Source organism: Camelus dromedarius, chromosome 2, assembly GCF_036321535.1.
Source record: "Camelus dromedarius isolate mCamDro1 chromosome 2, mCamDro1.pat, whole genome shotgun sequence".
Taxonomy (NCBI): Eukaryota; Metazoa; Chordata; class Mammalia; order Artiodactyla; family Camelidae; genus Camelus; species Camelus dromedarius.
This window is the reverse complement of record NC_087437.1, coordinates 98,682,145-98,692,147: the sequence shown is the minus strand read 5'-3', so window position 1 is coordinate 98,692,147 and position 10,003 is coordinate 98,682,145.

Genomic DNA, 10,003 nt, shown 5'->3' with positions numbered 1-10,003 from the left:
CCCCAGTTTTTTGAGCTATTACTTATATGAAATTTTCATATGCACTTGGCTTTATTCCTAGGCTTTCTACTAGGTTTCATTGGCATATCTATTTGTGGCCCAGTATCACACTTTTTAAATCAAGGCTTAATAGTATATTTTAATACCTGGTGGGGCTAGTTCTCCCATATTCTTCTTTTCCAGGGATTTCCAAGCTATTCTTGCATGTTTATTTTTTCATATGATCTCCAAAACAACTTATTTTGATCTGTGAAAAAAATCTTATTATTTGTATAAGAATTGCATTAAATTTATATATTGAGTTGAGGAAAATCTTTATGATGTTGAATTATTTTATGCAATAACAGATATCTCCTTCTATTTCTTTAAGTCTTTATCTTTATCAGAAGTGCTTTCAAGTTCTCATCATATATGTTTTGCCGATTTCTTATAAAGTTTCCTCTTAGATTTTGGGAGAGAGGGGAAGAATGTAACAGAGATTTTTTCATGGCAACTTCTAATTGTTTACTTTCTATGCATATGTAAGTCACTAAATTTCATATCTGGTTGCCAAAGCTGAATGTCGTTTGTGTTAGTTTTATCTTCGATCCTCCTCATTTATATTTAGAATTTAAATGACATTTTCTCTGAGATATGATACATGATTAAATTTGGTAGAATTTCTATAAATGTTGGAAAAGAAAGCTCAGTTTTTAAAGTAGAAATGTCAATATGTCTATGAACAAATGCTTAGTAATTCTGCTAGTCAAATTATCCTTGTCAGTCTCTTTGTATTTGAATTGATGAAATTTACTAGTCTTTTTTAATGTTTCCCAATGGAAAAAAAAATCTATTTCTCTAAATTTCTCCTTGTTTTTTAAATAGATTTTGCTCTACAAATTTGATCTACATTTTTGGCAAATAGGGCAAATAGTAATTTCTCTCCAGTGTAGTTTCATTGTGTACTGTTATTATTGTCAAGGTAATTAGATGATTCACATTTTCCCCAAATTAAAGTTACCTTACTGTTTTATTTTTTGTTTCAACAAAAAATTTTGTTCCTTTTTAGTACAAGTTGTCCTTTCACTTTTTATTTTAAGTATATTTCTTCTAAGAAGATTCATTTTTGTGGCTATAGTATAATTTTACAAAACATTTTCAAATTTAATAGCGATCACTAAATCTTTCTCCTAAAGTGGATTTAGTAATTTATAATCCTACCAGCAGCCAAAGAGAGTTTCAAGTGAATCATATTTTTATAAAAGTCTGTAGTTTTTGTCCACCTGATGGCTGTAGAATGGATTCTCATTGTGAATTTTCTTTTTTTATGTCTTTTTTGTATTTTCTTGGGAATGACATCTTCCATTTCTGCAAACTGCTTGTTTACGTATTTCCTTGTATTTGCCTTATTAATTATAGGAATTCTTTAAATATTCATGATGTTAATCCTCTGTTGAATATATCCATTGGGAGTATTTTCTGTTTGCTTTTGCTTTCCATTTTAATTTTTAAATCATATTTTATAATCAACCAAAGTACACTTTAGTGTATGTATAGTATCAATCTTTTCTTTCATGATTTGTGCTTGTTTGTAGCTTGTTTAAAAAATCCCTTTCTGAAGTTCTTAAAGATAACCTCCAATATTTTCTTGTGAGATTTTACAGTACTTCTTTTTGGTTTTAAGTTTTAATTTATTTGGAATTGGTTTTTTTGCATGGTGTGGGGGTCGGCATAAAATTTAATGTTTTTCTGTAAGAATAACCAGTTTTTCTCAGCACTATATTTAGTAGTCCATGCTTTCCCTGCTCAGCCACACAGATTCTAGTTGCCTAATTCTCCCCAAGTTCTGATCCATGTTTCTTCCATTCAAGGAAACCACTGTGTTCTGCAATGTGTCCCCCTTTCATGCACCGCAGCCCAGAAAGGGCCTCCAAGAAGAAATGTGGGGAAATTATAGGGCTCATCTCATTTGTTTCCCTTCTTTCAGAGACCACAGTCTTGCAATATATCTATTTTTTGTCCAAAGTCTAAATACAATTGTTTCATATTTTTTCTACCCTTAATTCTTTATATCAAAAGGGCTGGTTCTGTACTAGTTAATCCATCCTGGCTAGAAGCAGAGCTCTGCATAGCACTTTACTCTTCAAAGAAATAGAGATGATCATGGTTAGGAAAAAAGTCTCAAAAATCAGCAATAGAATAACCCTCCCTGCCCCCATAGGATATGAATTTCCCTTTCTAAATACCCAATAAATGTCTGTTTAGACTACACTTGATTATATCCCGTAATGATGAGGCCACTATCTCCAAGGAAATGACATCTCAGGCTGGTAAGAAAGTCTCCTTTAGAACGAGCAGAACTCTGTCTCCTGGTAACTTCTGCACCATCTGTTTTAGCGCTCAGGTCCACAGTAGAAGGTCTACTCTCTTTTCCACTACACGATCCTACAAATAGTTGAAGACAGCATCGTGTTCCCACAAACCAGCTCTTCTGCAGAATAAGCATGTCCGGTTTCTCTGATGTACTCCACAGTACCGAGCAAGTCAGGTGGAAGGACGACTGCTTTATTCTCCTCCCTGCCTTTAAGTATATGCCCCAACGCTTTTGAAATCTCAGAAGAAAATTGCCTTTAAAGCCCTCCTGTGCTTTTACCTTGGATTGGATATGCCCAATTTGATCAAAAGATCTCTCAGCTTTTGTAAACTGTGTTTGTAGCTGGCATCTTTCAGAATATTCTGTTACCTAACCAAACTTGGGTCCTCTTAACCTTGGGCAGTAAAGCCAACCTACTGACACCAGGTTGTGGTGAAGGAAAGTGCAGTGTTTTATTGCAGAGCACCAAGCAAGCAGTCCAGGGCAGCTAGAGCTCAAAACACCTGAATTCCCCAATGAGTTTCAGGAAAGCATTTTTAAAGGCCTGGAGAAGGAGGGGAGTTTCAAGGAGTGTGATCAGCTGGTGCACAATTCTCTGGCTGATTGATGGTTAAGTTAATAAGGCTTCATGGGCAAGTAGGCCTGTGGGCTATGTGCTCATGGTCATCAAGTGAAGTCTTCCATTTGGTGCGGGTTTTAACATCTATAAAACAGCTCAGGAAATGCGCAACAGATACTAGTATCAGGTACTTCAGAGAGGAGCCACAGCAGAGGACATGGGGGAAGGAGTTTGTCCAAGGAAGGTCCCATGGGATCCTGCTTGGTTACAATCCCAGGACTAGTGAAAAGAGCCTTTTCATAGCTGTGCAGCCCAGAAAACATCCCTCCTAACCATGTTTTCAAATAAAGCCACAGGACAAGTAGATAATGGCTTCACTAATTGGAAAATGGGAAGCAGAAGACAGGGAGGAAAGCATAATTTTATTGAAGTACATGGTTCCATGTCCTAATTGATTACTTTTTTTTAAAATTGATGTATAGTTAATTACAATGTGTCAGTTTCTGGTGTATAGCATAACCTCCTGATCATTCATAGACATACATATATTCATTTTTGTATTCTTTTCATTAAAGGTTATTATAAGACATTGAATCTAGTTCCCTGTGTTATACAGAAGAAATTTGTTTTTTAATCTATTTTTATATACAGTGGTTAACATTTGCAAATCTCAAACTCCCAAATTTGTCACTTCTCACCCCCTCTTCCTGGTAACCATAAGATTGTTTACTATGTTTGTGAGTCTGTTTCTAACTGATAACTTTAAGAATAAAATTAGACATAAAATTCCAGCCTCTAAAAGTTAGTGAACACATCAGAAGATCAGGGGTACTTTATAGTTTTGATATTATTTATTGCTTTATCCTAATACTGAGATATCAGCACTTTGAGTTTACTCTAAAATTAGGCTTATCTTACTCAATAAATATCTTATAGTCAAGTTAAAAAATGTATCATCTTGAAGAACGCGTTCAACCTGCACCTCTCATTTCTAATAAGGACTAGTTTGGGGGCAGTGGGCTTCATAGCTTAATTCTGACAGTTTGTTTTTTAATTGGTTTCTGGTTCATTTCTTCAGGCTATGCCTTATTTCTTTCAGTCCCTAGGTCTGTGCTAATCTGCATAACAGCATTAACAGAACATTGTGAAACATAATTCTCACTCATTAAAAAAATGCAGATGCTAAATGTCACCCATTTACATTTTAAAACAGTGATTTCCTTCAATCTACTTTATCTTACTTAACTTTTAAAAAATAATTTCCCAAGGGCTAAAGTGTAGGAAACCCTTGGTAAGTAACTTTACCTCAGGCATTTTTTAATAGAGATAGCAGTTCCACCAAAGTCTCCTCATTAGCATGTATCGTTTCACAGGGCTGTGAGGTGGTCTGCAGCTAAGGAGCAGCCAGAAACATCTTTGTTGTCTGAGACAGAACAGTTGATGGCTGATACTTGCTTTCTCTTCACAGACCCTTTATATGCCCAGTTAAACTGGTCTCAGAAATTCTTTGCTTCTTTATATAATGATTAGGTTTAGACCTTTACACAGTGATTAGAATTAGATCTGATTTTGGAGTCAGGTATCTGGTTATTTAGTGCTACTACTTGTAGAGAGGTAACATTTTCCAGTGGCTTATGGTGAAAAAGAGGAGGAAAGAATAGAGTTGAAGTGTCTGATTTTTTTTTTCCACATTACTTTTTTCATGTTACTCTAAGGCATGGCTGGAAAAAGAAAAGAAGCTGACCACATCCCAACATTTATAGCAGCACAATTTATGATAGCCAAGACATAAAAGCAACCTAAATGTCCATGAACAGATGGATAAAGAAGACATGGCTCATATACAGTGGAATATTACTTAGTTATGAAAAAGAATGAAATAATGCCATTTGCAGCAACATGGATGGACCTAGAGATTATCATACTAAGTGAAGTAAGTCAGACAAAGGCAAGTATAATATGATATCACTTATATGTGAAATCTTAAAAACAATACAAATGAACTTATTTACGAAACAGAAATAGACTTGCAGGCATAGAAAACAAACTTACAGTTACCAAAGGGGAAAGCACGGGGAGGGATAAATTAGGAATTTGGAATCAATGGATACACACTACTATATATAAAACAGATAAATAACAAGAACATACTGTATAACACAGGGAACTATATTCAGTTTCTTGTAATAAGCTATAATGGAAAAGAATCTGGAAAAGAATATATATATATATGTCTGAATCACTTTGCTATGTACTTGAAACTAACACAAAATTGTAAATCAACTATACTTCAATAAAATTTTTTTTAATATTGAAAAAAAAAGCTAATTGTAAAATAGGCCTGAGAGTTAATCTCAAAGGAGGGGTTGGATAGCTACTGCAGGCTTTTCCAGGCAAAGGACCAGAATATGAACAGAAAGGAGTATCCTGCAACTTGCATTATTTCTTCTTTGCCTTATTTTTCTAATACTTGCTGAGTATAGGTGACCAGGGACCCATAGGCATTTATCAGCACCCAGTAGAGATTAAGAGCTTTCTAACTTTAAATTTTTCATTAACTTCTCTGGCTCCACTCCACTTCCAATTTTCTTTTGTCAATTTACCAAAATATATTACATGCTTACTGTGGGCCACACCTTATGCTAGGTACTGAAAACACAAAAATACATGTGAAGATCCTTGCTTTGAAGGAGTTCACAGACAAGGCAATGAAACAGTGAATCGAGGGAGTTCAAGAAGGCTTAAGACGGAGGTGTGCCAGGTCAAAACTGCAACTGTAGTGGGTCAGAGAGAACGCCTGAAAGAGATAATACATGAACTGGATCTTGACAGATGAGCAGTTTGCTAGACAATGAAGGGGTAAAGGTCATGAAGGCATTCAGAAGAGTGAGAAATGTGGATGAAAAACATCATCTGCCATATCAGTAAACAAAGGATGCTGCAGTCATCAAGCCATCAGCCACTGCAGCCACTGCCAGCTGTGTACCCTGAGAGGATTCAGGATGGAGAAAAACAGGATGCTGGCCCTAGGTAGTTAAGATGCATATCAAAGGGATGAGTTTAATAAGCCCAGAATCTTGCATCTTCCCATACAAGGAAAAGTGCTAATTTCATCAACTTGAGATGTCTGGGGTTTTTTTTTAATTAGCAATAAGTAAACTTTTGATTTTATGATGACTTGGTTTTTGTTGCAAAAACGCCTATGTACCCTGGCTCCTTCCTTACCTCTTCGGAGCAATCCCTCAGAGTTATCTGAGAGGCTGCCCCTGGGCTTGAAGTCTTCAGAAAGTCCACCAAATAAAACATAATTTTCAACCTCTTGGTTGAGCAGTAGTTTTTCAGTTGGCAGAAAGGAGTCATCTGGTGCAGCAGCGTGGACACTGATGAAGTGTGATGACCTCAGATAACGCCAAGTGGTTTAGTGTGGTGGGACGCTAGGCGTTTGTAACTATATTTTGAGCAATTTGCTCAATATTGTGCGGAAGTGACTGAAGCAGGATTTTAAACCAGAGCTTCCTGAACCTAAAAGCCGTACCCTTAACCCTGACTACACATACCATATAATTTTAAAACATGCCGTCAAAATTAGATATTTGGCAATTTAAACAGTTTGTCTCTGTGACTGTTCTTTTGCCAAAGTACAGACGTTAGATGTCAATTAAGAAGATATTCTCAGACAAATTTCACCTCAGATGAAATAAACAGACCTCATTTTGCTGTTTTTATTACAAAAGGTTTTTAGTTCCATTTCTATAATAAGTATTATTTGTCTAAAATTTCATGCTTAGCCTTTAAAAATAAGAGAAGATCTCACTCAGGTAGTTTTCTATCAATGGCAATTTAATTGCCAGGACCTACTTGAACTAAAGTAATAATAGGATTCCATTCAGGTAAAGAGAGGAGAATTTGAGCTTTCAGTCACAAACACAACTCTGTTCTGCAAGAAAATCATTTTGTCTTCAACTGCCTTAATCTTTTTCTCAAATAACCTCAATTACATTTTGTTCATTCTATTATCAGATTCTTCAGAGACTGAAAGGCACAATTTTGTTGTCATATTTTATTTTAAGTGGATCGGGTTTGGAGACAACGCGGTACAGAAACATCAACAGGATTATCTTCCCTATCAGGTAAAGGATGATGATCTCAAGTCTTTGAAGCTTTCAGCAGAATAGTTCTGAAAGCAGTGATGGAATCCAGGGAGGGGGGAGGTGGAGATGGCAAAAGGCCACTGCTTTCCCAGAAATTTCCTTCCAAAATCTTAGACCTTGCACAAACATCCAAATACCATTAACTGCAGTAATTGCATTATTTGCAACCTGAGCTGAATTTAGGCCAGGTTATTTGTTAATTCGCTTGTCTGTTTTAAGATCGGTGTTTCACAAATAAAACCATGTTTATGCTAAAACAAAAGTTAAATTCATGTTACCACTACAAAGATGAAAATGTCTACAAAATCAGTTTGTTTTACTTTTTAGAAAAGGACAGATATCGAAAAACATTATTTGTAAAGCATTAGTCCCAGAGCCCAGAAGTGACTTCCGGCCAACAGTACTCTGTGACTGAACACAGTAATGAATTAGGAGACAGAGATGCTAGTCCGAAATCTTTCACTACTAATTGTGAGAATGTTAATGAGATATTCAAATTCTGAGCTTTCGTTTTTTATTACAAAGACAGTGAATAGGGCGAGATGTCCGTAAGATCCATTCTTACTTGAATGTTTATAATTGTAATTCAAAAAGAAGGGATTTAGGTATAACATCTTCATTTTGCTCCATCCAAGGTTGAATGACACCCACTTATCATGGAATTTCTAGGAGGTTCCATTAGCTTCCTGTTATTTCACAGAACTTCAGACTTAGGCTTATCTAGTAATTTCACAAAAGGGTGGGTTTGCCAAGTATTTTGGGTATGGAATTAACAAGATTTGATGGTGTCTGACAATGGAATGAAGGTGAAGGACGTGTCAAAGATGCAAGGCATAAACCAGTGGGTCAATGGTGAAATTGGAAACCCTGGGAAAGAACAATATTGAAGGAAGAGATCGAAACTTTAATTTTGAACTATTTAAGTTTGGGATGCTTCTAGTCACCAAGTGTATATGCTGTTAAATATATAAGTCTGCATTTTAGAAGAGAAGTTAGGCAGGGAGATATAAATATAGAAGTCATCAGCATATAATTGGTATTTTAAACCAAAAATGCTGATGAGGCAGACTAAGGGAAGAGTGCAGATTGCAAAGACAGGGGGCTTGGGAATAAGTACCAAAACATTCCCACATTTACAATTTTGGGAGAGAAAGATGAACTTGCAAAGGACCAAACAAATTGCCAGAGGCAGGAGAAAATCAGGAGAGTGAATGTAATGGAACCTAATGTCAGGGAAGTATCAACAAAAAGGGAAAAGCCGCCTATACTGAATGCTCGCAAAAGGATGGGACAGAGGACAAGGGGTCAAGATGGAGTAGGAAGCTTACTCTCTGACACACCTCTTCTGATTCACAGATACATAGGTAAAATAGAAGATGCAAAATAGTTACACAGCCAGGCTTCCAAACAAGATGAACAAATATTCCCACGGATATAAATGGAAAATAACTCAACATGATTAGTGATGTTAATGCCAAGGGTAGGCAGGGGTGGAGGGGGGAAGGGAGGCAGGTGTTGAAAGCCTGATTGCTTGTGTGACATGGCCTGAGAGTTTAGGAGACTGGTCAGGCTTGCTTAAGTCAGGAGCAGGGATGGGGTTGAAAATATTCCTCCCCTTCATTGTTCAGGACTGTGATTTATATCACTTAATCTAGGGTTGTACAAAGACCCAGGCATAGTCGTATGATTCACCAACATCTTACTGTGAAGCAGAAAACTGTGTCTACCACTGTGAAACCTGGTTCTGGACTGACTTGCAGAAGCTGAGTGGACCTCCAGGCCTTGGAGTGCCCCAGGGCCCAGTCTTCACAACTTCTTCTCCAGCTAGAGTCACTCTATGGTGACACAGTCCATGCTCATGTTTTTAAATACCATCCATATCCTGAAGACCCTTAAGTTTATGTTTCCAGCTTTGACCTTCCCCTGAGCTTCAGATTCACACATCTAATGGCCTATTTGATGTCCCCACTTGGATATTTCAAAAGACAGCTCCTAATTTCATCCCCCAAACTTTGCTCCTCTCCTAGTCTTCCCTGTCTTAGTTAATGGAAGCTACCCTTTCCATACATGAGACTGAAAACCTGAGTGTAATTTTTGGCTCTTCTTTTTCTTTTATCCCACATCCAATCTGCCAGCAAATCCTTACAGCTCCACCTTCATTCACTGTGACCACCTCTCATTATCTCCAAAATTATCACCCTGGTTCACGCTACCATCACCTCTCTCCTGGATTATTGCAATTCTTTGGTGGTCCCCCTCACTGCTGCTGCCCTCCGATTGTCTGTTCTCAGTATGGCAGCTGACGGAGCCTTGAAACACACCCGTCATGTCCTATCACGGTGTGGCTCAGTGTTTGAGAAGCTTTCCATCTCTCCAGGGCAAAGTCCAAAGTATAACGCCCGGCACAATCTGCTGCCTCTCTGACCTCCTGACCAGCTCTTCCCTTGCTATGTCCACCCCAGCCTCACTATTCTTTGATGTTCCTTGCACACAAACACAGGAGTCACGTTTGCTTTTCCCTCTAACTGTAATGTTCTCCTAAAGAGCCGCAGGTCACCCTCTCACTTCCTTTAGCCTTTTCTCAAACATAGCCCTTCAATGAACCCTTTCCTGGTCACTCTATTAGAAACTGTAAAAGCTGTCATAGGCATGCCCTGTCTCCCTTTCTTGCCTTATTTTTCTCCACAGCACTTTCTATCATCTGGCACATTCACCACTGCACACGTGTATTCATATATGATCTGTCTCCCTCTTACCAGAAAATAAACTCCACGAGACCAGGTTTTTTTTTGTTGTTGTTGTTGTTCTGTTCTGTTTTTTAAATCTCTGTCATTCACTTCAATATCCCTAAGTGCCTAATACTCTGCCCATGAGAAGTTCTCAGTAAATCTTCATTGAGTGAATGAGTAAAGCAAGGATAAATGGAGACAGAAAAGACAA